General features: G+C 37.3%; 1 long non-coding RNA gene across 1 annotated transcript in view; it reads left to right on the top strand.

Annotated features, from left to right (window-relative positions):
* LOC143660339 (uncharacterized) overlaps nucleotides 1–11,174 on the top strand; it is an 86,554-nt gene extending 75,380 nt beyond the window's left edge. Inside the window, exons 3-4 of the long non-coding RNA XR_013163965.1 lie at nucleotides 4,434–4,514; nucleotides 10,236–11,174. This is a non-coding gene — a long non-coding RNA (uncharacterized LOC143660339). The remainder of the gene's footprint in view (nucleotides 1–4,433; nucleotides 4,515–10,235) is intronic.
* The last annotated feature ends 880 nt before the right edge of the window (nucleotides 11,175–12,054 follow it).

Below are 12,054 nucleotides of genomic sequence, written 5' to 3'. Positions count from 1 at the left end.
GACCAAATAGAAAAATGGCAGAATTAAGGCTTGCATTATAAATTTTTACTTAAAATATAATTATATTAAAAACTCCAAGAATAGGTCAGAGATGGGTGGAATGGATAAAAATGCAGAAGCCAATTATATGCTATTTATGAGAGACTCACCTTAAATTTGAAGACATGAGTAGGTTGAAAGTGAAAGGATAGAAAACAATATACTATGTAAATAGTAACAAAAAGAGAGCTGGGATTTCTATACTAAGATAAGATAAAATAGACTTTAACTCAAAAAGAGTTTAAGGGACCAAGAATGTCACTATATACTAACAAAGTGAACAATTCAACATGAAAATGTAACAATTATAAATATATATGCACCTAACGACTGAGCCCCCCAAAAATATATGAAACGAATATTGACATATTATAAGAGAGAAACAGATAGTTCTACCTTATTAGTGGGAGACATCAACATATTACCTCCAATAATGTATAAAACATTTAGACAGAAGATCAATAAGGAAGTAGAAAGCTTGAATGATGTGACAACCCAATTAGACTGAAGTATACATATAGAATACTTCACCCAACAGCAGCAAAATACACATTCTTCTCTAGTGTGCATGGTTCATTCTCCAGGATAGAATAGATGGTCACAAAATAAGTCTCGATATATTTAGAAATTGAAATTATGGGAAGCATCTTCTCTGACCATGCTGTAATGAAGGTAGAAATAAATAACAGAGCAAATGAAAATTCACAATATATGGACCTTTAATAGCATACTGCTGAACAACCAATGAGTCAAAGAAAAAATCATAAGGGAAATAAGAAAAGATCATGAGAAAAATGAAATGAAAGCGTAACAAAACTTTTGAGATGCACCAAAGACAGTGCTGGGAGGGCAATTTATAGCTTTCAATGTTTACATTAAAAAAGAAGAAAGATCTAAAATCAGAGACCTAGCCTTACAACTGGGAGAATCTATAAAAAGAGGAGCAAATTAAACTGAAAGTGAACTGAATGAGAAGGAAGGAAATAACAAGACATGCTCCTATGTATATAAAATCATGAATAACTGTAAAGCTAGTAGAGGTAAGAAACAAATTCAACAATGTGGCAGAGTACAAGATCCACAAGCAAAAATCAGCAGTGTTTCTATACACTAGTAATGGTTAATTGTAGAGCAAATCAAGAAAAAATTCAATAATAATAGCATAACAATTAAATATATATGAATAAATTTAACCAAGGATGTGGAATATTTGTACATAGGAAACTATTAAATGTTGCTAAAAGAAATCAAAGAACTAAATAAATGAATATTTCATGTTGGTGGATTGGAGGACTAAATAATGCTAAGATGTGAATTCTATCCAGAGCATTCACAGATTCAACTCAATCCCAATAAAAATTTCCAAACTCTTCTTTGCAAAAATGGGAAAGACAAACATAAAATTCATATGGAAGAGTAAGGGGCCTCAGAAAACCAAAACCATATTGAAAAAGAAGAATGAAGTTGGACATTCCAGAAGTTCCAGTTTTAAAGCACCTTAAAAAGCTACAGTAATAAAAATAACATGGTACTGGCACATGGATAGGCATGTAAACCAACACTGAGTTGAGAATTGAGTTGAATGCTCAGAAATAAACCCTCACATCTATGGCCAATTGATTTTAAAAATTTCATTAGGGAAGTCGTGGACTGACAGGACAATAACATATACAATACAGGATTCCCACACACCATCCCAACACCAACACCTCGCATTGGTGTAGAAGATTTATTACATGCACTTTTTAAAAATTTGGCCCAATGGTAATTACCATTGTTATAATTGATGAAAGGTTGCTAAAATAGCACTATTAATGATCACCTACAGTTTACATTAGGTGTATTTTTCCCCATATACCACCCTATTATTAACACCTTGTATTAGTATCATGCATTTATTATAATTCATCAAAGAACATTCTTATACTACCAACTATAGTCCATCTTCTACAATAGTTTTCACTGTTATACAGTCCTATGTTTGATCTCTTAGTTTTCATTCTAATAACATAAATGACCTAAAGTTTTCTTTTTTAACTACAACCACTTATGTAATTCAGCACTGTTGATTATACTCACCACCATCTATTTCCAAACCTTTACCATCAACCAAAATATAAATTCTGTACAAATTAAGCATCAATTCCCCATTCTCTAACTCCAGTCTATCCCTAGGAACCTATATTCTAGATCCTAACTTTATGAGTTTGCTAATTATAATTAGTTCATATCAGTGAGATCATACAACATTTGAGAACTTTGAGGATTGTTTAATATAAGATATCTAGTAACCTAGTAACCAAGGAACATCTCTAAGATATTTATCTGGATCTTAATTCTACCCCGTTTTATGTGTGTATTATTTATTAAAAATATTCATGGTCTTCTGTACACGATCTATCTCCATATAGCCCTTTCCTTGTGTCCCTTCCTATAGGACAAGACTATATCCCCACCAAACTGAGTTAGGTTTGACAACAGAACTTGCTTTAGTCAATGAAATCTAAGCACAAGTGACACATGGCACATCAGGGCAGAAGGTTCAAGAGCCAAGATGAGATTCTCCTATTGCTTTTTCCCTCTGGGACCAGAAAACAATATCCCAAGGAAAGGTTTAGCCTGGATTCTGTAACAAATAAGATATGGGGCAGACACACAGAGCCACAACCAATAAACAGACAAGATGCATCATGAACAACAGATAAAGCTGTGGTTGTAAACCATTGGGATTTGAAGGTTCTTTGTTACACTAGTAACACCCAGCTCATTAGTGCAAATAGCAGGAGCACTTTTCAGGTTCTTAAGAGCTTTTTCATGCATTATGTAGTTTGAGTTCCATAACAATATTTTAAGCAAGTCAATTGGTAATTCTCATTGTAAGGATTTGGAAGTTTAAGCTTAAATGACACACTAAAACAGAAAAATCTGTGTCTAAGAAGTTGAAGAAAATAATCTTAGCTATGTTTTTTCCTGATTCCTCTTTCGGCTTTGTGTCCTTCATCATAGTCTGCCACATACGTGAGATAAGTCTAGGCAGTTACTTGGTATCTTTGGAAGTGCATTAAGCCATCCAGGATATGAAGTGCACTTACAGTGAGTAAGACACGAATTATTAAACGTTATCCTAGTGACCTTGGAAGTTCACGCAAAGGGTCTTCCTTAGACCAAGCTGCAGTTTATTCACTCCAGAGATCTCAAAGACGCGTTAGGTGGAGTCTTGACATGGTTCTTCTTATGTCTCCCTTTCAGCTGTCAACCTAGCCACAAATGGGACAGCACAAAACAGCTGTGCCTGTTTCTAGAATAACAGGAGAGTTAGAGATGGGGCGGGTCTTGAACAGAGCCAGGCTAGGATGAGCCCAAATTAGGTAGAGACCTGGGGAAGACACAGAGTGGAGCTGGGGGAGGGATGGGAGGAGAACTCGCAAGGAAACTGGGAGATATCTATAGCCAAATCTAGAGCAAAAGAGTCAAAAAAAGTAATTCCCAACACCTTGTGCATCATTCTGACTCTGCAGTTTGCTAGTGAGAATATTGGAGCGAATATTTACATTTTAGACGTTTCAGTCAAGTTACAGTTCTGCTCTTTGCATTTTGTGAAATAAAAAAAAAATGTGCACACTCTGTTAATGTTACCTCAGAACAACCACTTCTCTTTCCTTCTCTCAAGTGAGATACTGTGAATACTTGCCAGAAATATCAAATTAATGGCCAAGCCAGCTCTATGTTCTGATTTATCGTCCACATTGACTCTGAGTAACAAGAGCCATACATTAAGGAACAAAGCTCACTGCTGGGGTATTTATAACCTTGTCTTTTAAAACATTTGGCAGACGTTCAGACCTTCCATATGTTCACAGTATTAAACTTTACCATAAAAGGAACTAAGGAGTTACATTTGAAGAAAGCTGATATTGTACGGTCTGAAAGTCTGGTGGCTTAAAAAAAATAATGAAGTCCAACTTGAAATAACAGACGTTCTATGATCCTGCTGAAAGTTTAAATCCCACACAACAAAGTCGTGCTCTCCTGAACATTGCAGATGTCATATTTCAGGAGCTTTTTTGGTGACTCAGAGCAGACATGCTGAGCTTCTGAGTCTGGTTTAATAAGGTGCATTCCTGAGTGGTGAAGACTAGAAGGGGAGGCTCTGGGGCAGGGGCCGTGGTGGGCCAGCCCCCCTGGGGACTCTCACTTCACCCCCGCACCATTAAAGCAGCAGAAGCAGAGAAGTCTCCTAGGGGAGTGGGGGCCCTCCAGTGGATACACAAGCAAATTTATGGGAATGTGGGAAGAAAACACTGGAACTTACATTTATATTCATGTATCTAAATGGAACTTTTTATACGTGAAAAGTATAAAAAATAAGTAAAATATTATTTTCTGGTATTTAGAAACTGATGGAAGATGGGGCCCTTTGTCTGACCATCTGTTCAAGGGTCCCGGATACTGAGACATCTTTGATGCATGCTGAGGTAGGTTGAGAATTTCCTAACTTGGCAATGTTGGCAAATATTCTTCTTCCATTATTTTATGACCTGAAGTTTAGAGTTGCCTGGTTAAGTGGATTTATGGATTACTAATATTGTTTTGAAAAGTTAACTAATGCAAAACAGAGTAACTTTAAACAAAAATCCTGCAAAGAATATATGTATTGAAAATAATACTAATAAGGCAAACTAAAAGGGAAGGCAATGCTGTTCTATGTCTGAGCCTTCATCAGCCACCTTTCTGATGACCTAGTCAGATCAGTGAAGAACTAGGTAAAACACAACATTGGATTAATATACTATAGTATCTAAATTGGACTTTAGAACAGAAAAAGGTCAACTGTGAAAAAAACACCTGGTGAAATTCAAATAAATGTTAAATTTTAGTAAATATATGACATCAGTGTTATTTCTTAGTTTTTCAAAATGGCTATGTAAGTATTTAATATTGGAAGAAGCTGTGTAACAGACAGAACAGTTTACAGAAACAACCTGTACTGTCATTGCAATTTTTATGTAAATTTAAAATGATTCCAAAATAGAAATTCATTAAAATAATTCAAGGTGAACTGGAGATGAATAAATCATCATGAAATATACTAAATTTCCTGGAAATGAGAACGAAAGTCAACTTATTACTAAAACATTGAAATTCTAATCTTAAAACTATTTGAAATACAGGTTTATATTCAGTACATCTATGGCAAACCTCATCTTAAGTATTTGATTTTTAATTCATGAATAAATAGAAATAATGCTTTTAAAAATAAGTTCATGGGTGGGCCACAGTGGCTCAGCAGGCAGAGTTCTCACCTGTCATGCCAGAGACTCAAGTTTGATTCCTGGTGCCTGCCCATGCAAAATAAAACAAACAAACAAAAAAGTTCATAATATGGAGAGAACATTTTGAAAACATTTTGTTATTATGAGATTGTCTTGTTAAAAATGATTCACCATAGCTCCTTATCGGATCTTCACAGTTAAAACATGTTGTTAGTAAACAAAACAAAACAAAATAAAATATATAGGATTCACAACCTAAGAAATAAAGCTTTAGCTATCCCTGAGTTATGACCTCATGGCTGTTCTATCTGTTGAAATAGGATTCAGTTCTCCAAAGGCCAGCATTGTGATTAGATGATGATGGGGGAGAAAAAGCCAATGAACTCAGTAGGAAAATCAAATAACTGAATTGCCAGATCTTTCTTCATTAACCAAGTAACCCTTTCTACAAACCTTATTTTAAAACTATGAAATTCCACAATAGTGCTAAATTGCATCACTGTGTTTAGAATCTCTTCCCAAAATTTGGATAAAGTCTGTGAATTTATTTTTGCCAGTAAATCTATTTCTTGGAATTCATTTAGGGAACATTGGAGATACCTTCTTTTGTAAAAAAAAAAAAAACAATAATAGGGTTTATATCAGCATGATTTATGATACCAGAAAAAAACCTGAAGCAATTAAATAATTTAATGCCTCTCAAATAAATGATGGCACCTCCATTTGACTTAGTACTATCCAATCCTTAAAAGCCCACTTTAAGATACTGTGTAAATTAGGAAAAAAATGTTCAGGACTTTTTTTTTCTAAGTTACTAACATATATATGTAAGATGATTTCAGTAGAAGAAAACGAAACAAGACAAAACAATAAAACAACAGAATAGGAATTTAGTTTAAGCCTCATTTTCCTCATTTGTAAATGGAGGTAATAATACTGCCCATCTCTTGAGGTAATTATGAGAATTGGGTGAGGTAATACCTGCAAAGTACTTAAGAGGACAGCCTGGCCCAGCAACTTCCCCATAAGGGTTGTATATTGGCTGAGGATGGCAATGATTGCCTGTAGAAAATCTCAGGGATTGGGCTGGCAGATGGGCTCAGTGTTATTTCAACATAAGAACTGTAGCTGGCCAGTGCTTTCAGGAAAGACTTCTGCTTAAAGAGGATACAAAATGCAAGTGACTCTTCCCATGACCTACTTCTGAATGATACATGCCACCATAACTCCTGCCACTGAGACCCCACCACTAATATGATATGTTATTGGTGAATTAACTGTGAAATATAAGCTGTCGATGACTTGAGTCGTGGCTGCAAACAGGTATTTAAGAAGTCATCAAAACTCTCTTTTTTTGCATCTGTTCTCCTCGAAACTAACCTTATTCTCAGGCAAGACCTTCTCACATGGTGGCAAATATGGACAACACCCCTTGTTCATTTGCAGCTTCCCAAATAGCAAGCCCTGATAGATTCCTTAATTTTCAACAAATAAGGAATGCAAAGAGTATGGGTGTGATGTAATTCTCAAGAAGTTGGCCAGATGTGGGTTATGCCTCAATCCCTGAAACAATCAATGGTTTACTCTGATTTACGAGACTTAGGTGAGAGGCAAAAAAATATTTAGGGGCTATGAGAGGAAGAAGGATGGCTTTCTATAGAAGAATTCTTACAAAAAGAAAGATTTGGGACAAAGAAAACAGTAATTGGCCACCACAGAGAAGTTAACCAAAAAAAGAAATTCCTTTAACTTTCTAAATCTATTTCAGGTCCCTTTTCCTCCATCTGTAAAAAACCTTCAGGGCCCGTATTAGTTAGGGTTCTCTAGAGAAACAGAATCAACAAGGAGCACTCGCAAATATAAAATTTATAAAAGTGTCTCATGTGACCATGGGAACACAGAGTCCAAAATCCGTAGGGCAGGCTGTGAAGCTGATGATTCCAATGGAATGTCTGGACGAACTCCACAGGAGATACTCGCCAGCCAAAAGAAATAGGAAGAGAGCCTGTCTCTTCTGAATCCTCCTTAAAAGGCTTCCAGTGATTAATTGAGCATCACTCATTACAAAAGACACTCCCTTTGGCTGATTACAAATGGAATCTGCTATGGATGCAGCTGACATGATCATGATTTAATTCTTTGAAATGTCCTTATTGTAACAGATAGGCCAGCACTTGCCCAACCAGACAAGCAGGTACCACCACTTGGCCAAGTTGACACATGAACCTGACCATGACAGGGCCCATGCCGGCTGTAGCCACCTGATTCCTTAGGAAGTCTTCCTTGAGACTCCCAGAAAGAATGAGTACCTTGCCCCTCTCTAATCCTGAGCTCTTTGAATGTGCTTCCATCATTGCATGTTTCATGTTGTCTTGCAATTGTTTATTCACCTTTTATCTTCCCCAATAAATTGTGCATTCCTCAAGAGAGAGATTGCTAGTACTTTCTTCTTCTTCATTTGTATCTTCAAGTCCTCATTGGACAAATAAGTGGCAGTTTAAAAATATTCGCTAATTGCAGATGTGGCTCTAAAAGAGAATGTAAATTGAGACAAAGGATAGGAGATGTTCAAGAGTTAATATGCCCAATGAGGTACTGCCTATTTTCAAAGAGGTCATACACAGGAGGTGCATTTCCCCAGACGGCCACTATCTCCCTCCATTTCACATGACGTAGTAAAGAATAAACTGGTTAGAATTCAGATAAATCTGATTAAAATTATTGTTCTGGTCAATTATTATCTGGGCAAGTTATTTACTCTGTCTGAGCTTCTGGTTCATTATATGTAAAACACAGATTATAGCATCCATAAAGCAGAGGAGTTTAAAAATGAAATCAGAAAGCACACATGCACGTGTGCAGGGGCAGGTCTTCACTTTGCATTAGTTTTTCTTCCCTTCCATGTCACTTCTTTACCTCATTGCCTCTTATTCAGTTCCGTTTCTCTCTTGAAAATACTCCTTTAATATGCAATTATCAGACCAGCTTATTCTCCATGCCAGGCCAGCAGTTTATGGCATTGCTCTGCCTGAATTCTCTACGTTGACTCTCTGATGATTTTGATTCACTTCTGTGGTGACAGAATATTTTTTCATTTGCTCAATCTGTAAGTGTAAAATTTTCTACTGAATGTGTCTTCCTAGGAGGTATAATGCACATGTTTCTTCCACTTTGATGCAAACAGAAGTTGTTAGTGTTCTGACTATAGGAAGCTGGAGTGAAGTCAGGCATCTGATCCTGGGCAGGAACCTCAGACACAGGGAAGAAGTTGGGTAGAAATGAACTCAAGGAATCATGCTCGCTGCATTTCCCTCATTCTGGACTCTGTGCCTACTGTATGGATAGAAGGACCAGAAGTGACAGCAACACAAATCTAGACACTAAAAAGCAAAAAATAAATATATTGGCTAACTCAACTGACGAATTCAGTGATTACAATGGTCTGATTCCTTTCTTCTCTCCCTCTCAGCCCTCTCCTCTCCCTTCCTACAGTTCTCTCTGGCCTTTCTCTCTTATCAGCTTTGTTTTCATTCAGATTGTCTGTACAGACAGGAAAATGATAACTCCTTGCTTACAAATCTCTCAGAGTTTATTATCTCATGAAGAGTGCTTTCTTTCTCTTTCCCCCTTCCCTTTTCTTTCACCTTCACTTCTGCTCTCCTTCTCTTCCTGGGTCCCTCTTTCCTGCTCCCTGTTTTCCTATCAGTGTCTATATGAAACCCTATGGAAGGGCCTTGCTCAGGTTGGTGCTCACCCTGAGGACCAATCTCTGTGCACACAGGAAGAAGGGATGGTGTACCCTAATTGGCCAGGCCTGGGATCAGGGCCCAGCAGTGTAGCTGTGGTCATAAAAGTCTTCATGATAGACATCCATGTCAGAATCCCATGGCATGGAGGAGGAGTACTGGAGAGATGCATTTATCATATATTTGCTGATCAATGGAAAGTTCAGTGTTCTTGGTAAGCTAACCTTATTCATAGAGGGTTTTCATAATGGTACCTGAGAAACTCAATGCTTTAATAATTTGAGATTGTTGGAGACACATTTCTACTTCCACTGTGTTAGACACCATTCATGGGCTGGGTCCCTTTAAGAGGAAGGCAATTTAGCCTAGGGTAATGCTTAAGGAAAGTTTAAGATTTGTTATTCATTTGTATCTTTTGGAGTCATTCCCTGAAGCTTCCAATAGTAACTTATTATTCTCTTCAACAAGGCACAGTTATTCCTGGCCAAATGACCTCTTCATCCTCCTGTAAAATAATAAATCTAAGGTATGGCGAGAAGGCAATTTACATCAACATTATGCAGACTACTGAGTTCCAGTCCATTTCTTACTGCATCGGAGAACCTGATGAGGGGTTTAGAGTCTGCACGGTTCAAAGCTCCCCATGTGATTCTCAGGAACATGAAAATTTGAGGACTGCTATTGAGATTCTTGTTTCAAATGTATCAACCCTCATCTCTTGCATTTTGGCTTTTTAAAGGAAAGTTCAAGATCCTTATCATGATATTCTGAACTAGTGCCAGGATCTCCCCAGACAGAAAGAATTAGGAAGCACTGGTTTCAAGATTCTGAACCTTAGGTTTGTCATTTATGTAATAGCATTAATACTACTTCCTCCAAAGAGCATCTGAAAGGATTGAAAGAAACAGTTGGTATGAAAGTCTTGGGGACAGAGACCTATAGAGGTAGTTGTTCAGTCCAACTGCTTCCCCCTTCTCAGACTTGGTTCAACCTGTCTATGGTTCAGCTGCATCCATATTTCTCACTTGTTTCTTTCAAGACTAGCCCAATAAAAGAGCCAGATGGAAAGGTGAGAGTAATTATAACTGGACCAATATGAAAACTGCCTATATTTTCCTATAAATCTTGCTCTTTGCTGTCCAAATGCTCAGCATGTTACCTTTACTTGATTCCACAGAGAGAAATTAAGGAAGCTGAAAGGGATAAAAACCAAGAGGAGAGCTACTGTTTTCAATCACAAGGCAGACTTTCACATATCTGAATCACAATGTTTGTGCCCCTTGTATATATGAGACAATGTGGACAGAAGAGAATCCATGATAGAGACTTCAAATTTATGTGATGTTGTCAACTATAAGGGACCAGGAGAATCACCTATCCCAGTCTACCCATTTTGACAATGAGAAAACTGAAGTTCAGAGAAAGGAAGCAAGTTCGAGCTGGGACAAGATTACCTTGATTTGGAGGGGGTCATTAAGAGCCAAACAGCAACAACAACGACAACAAAAAATCCGGAGCTGGTTTTCTGATGTGGGCTAAGCTCCGGGTTCTGATTCCAAGATCTGCTTATACCTTATTATGCTCTTTTTTGATGTCTCTGTTTGTCTTGCAGCTCCACTTTAACCCCACAGCTTTGACTCAAAGGCAAAATTGTTATACTACAGATATACAGCATCTGCTTCCTGGTTTCTAATCTCAACTGCGTTGGTTTACCCAAGGGGAATGCTCCTTCTCTGGTGGCATGAAACCTCAGTACACCTCTGTATCTCGTCCAGGCTCCCTGAGGCCCAATCAAGACATTCCCTCTTCCTCCCATGCTGCCTTTGGACAAAACACTCTGTCTTCCATCTAAGAGTGTGATTGCTCAGGATCCAGTTCCAACACTAAAGGTACCTTTTATCACTTCACTACTCTATTTTGAAAGGGTTCACTGTTTAAAAAAAATAATCTTTTGCATTCATGTACAATGAAATTTGATCTTTTGATGTACCATCCAACGTGTTTTGACAAAGGCATCAGACAGATGTAACTACCCTGTAATCAAGATGCAGAACATTTAGGACTTACTTTTAAGCTAACTCTATTTGCTAAGTGATATTTGATTCATTTCCATATTTTTTATTTCTATTAGATATCTTCCAATCATAGCTTCTGACCAGCGTGAATGATCCAGTGCAATTAAAACAATTTGTTAAAACTTTCCAATAATACAGAAGATGTGAGATTTTAATTGGCCCAGGCAGCTCAATTGCCCATCTCATTCTCCTTTAAGCCATTTAAAATAGTGAAAGTATCTCATGGATCCCTGGTCTTGTCTTCAACTAGGCTCATATCTAAGGTTCATGAATGGGTTTGAGCCGGAACGGCTAAAAAATGCTTACCTTAAATTCCTTGAGGTTATTTCGGGTGATCCTCCTGTGGGGACAATCGGAAATTGTTGCAAAGTTTATAACATGGGTCTCAAAGGTATGAAGCATTTTTCCTGGCACAATATTTGGGAGTTTCTTCTCTCAAGTTATTTTGATGACTAAGTCAGTATTGATCTCTACATCCTCAGGTATCAAAACCAACTTGTCAGTGATAAAAACAAAGTGGCCAGAGACCTCCCAGGAATCTCTTGCTAGAAAAAAAGAAAATCTTCCTCTTTGCTGTCCAAATGCTCAGCATGTTAAACCTCACTCTGAATCTGCCTCTGAGACAGATAATGAGGTGGTAACACAATGTAGAAGTGTTATAGAAATGGATTGAGTGAAAAAGAATTTCTTAGGATATGAGCTGAGATATGTATACAAAACCAGGCAGCAATCATTAACAAAACTCATTCTTTGGCCTCACTCTCAATCTGTCTTTCCTTCATGGTTGAATACTGGGATTCTTAAAAAGGGAACAATGCATCAAACAATACACCTTTGTGGTTAATGAAGGTGTCAGACTGGAATTGGGTTTTAAAATGGAACTCCTTTGGCATATGCAATAAGGAGATAAGATATGTATTG

Source organism: Tamandua tetradactyla, chromosome 16, assembly GCF_023851605.1.
Source record: "Tamandua tetradactyla isolate mTamTet1 chromosome 16, mTamTet1.pri, whole genome shotgun sequence".
In the NCBI taxonomy this organism is placed as follows: Eukaryota; Metazoa; Chordata; class Mammalia; order Pilosa; family Myrmecophagidae; genus Tamandua; species Tamandua tetradactyla.
This window is presented reverse-complemented; position numbering and strand designations above follow the sequence as displayed.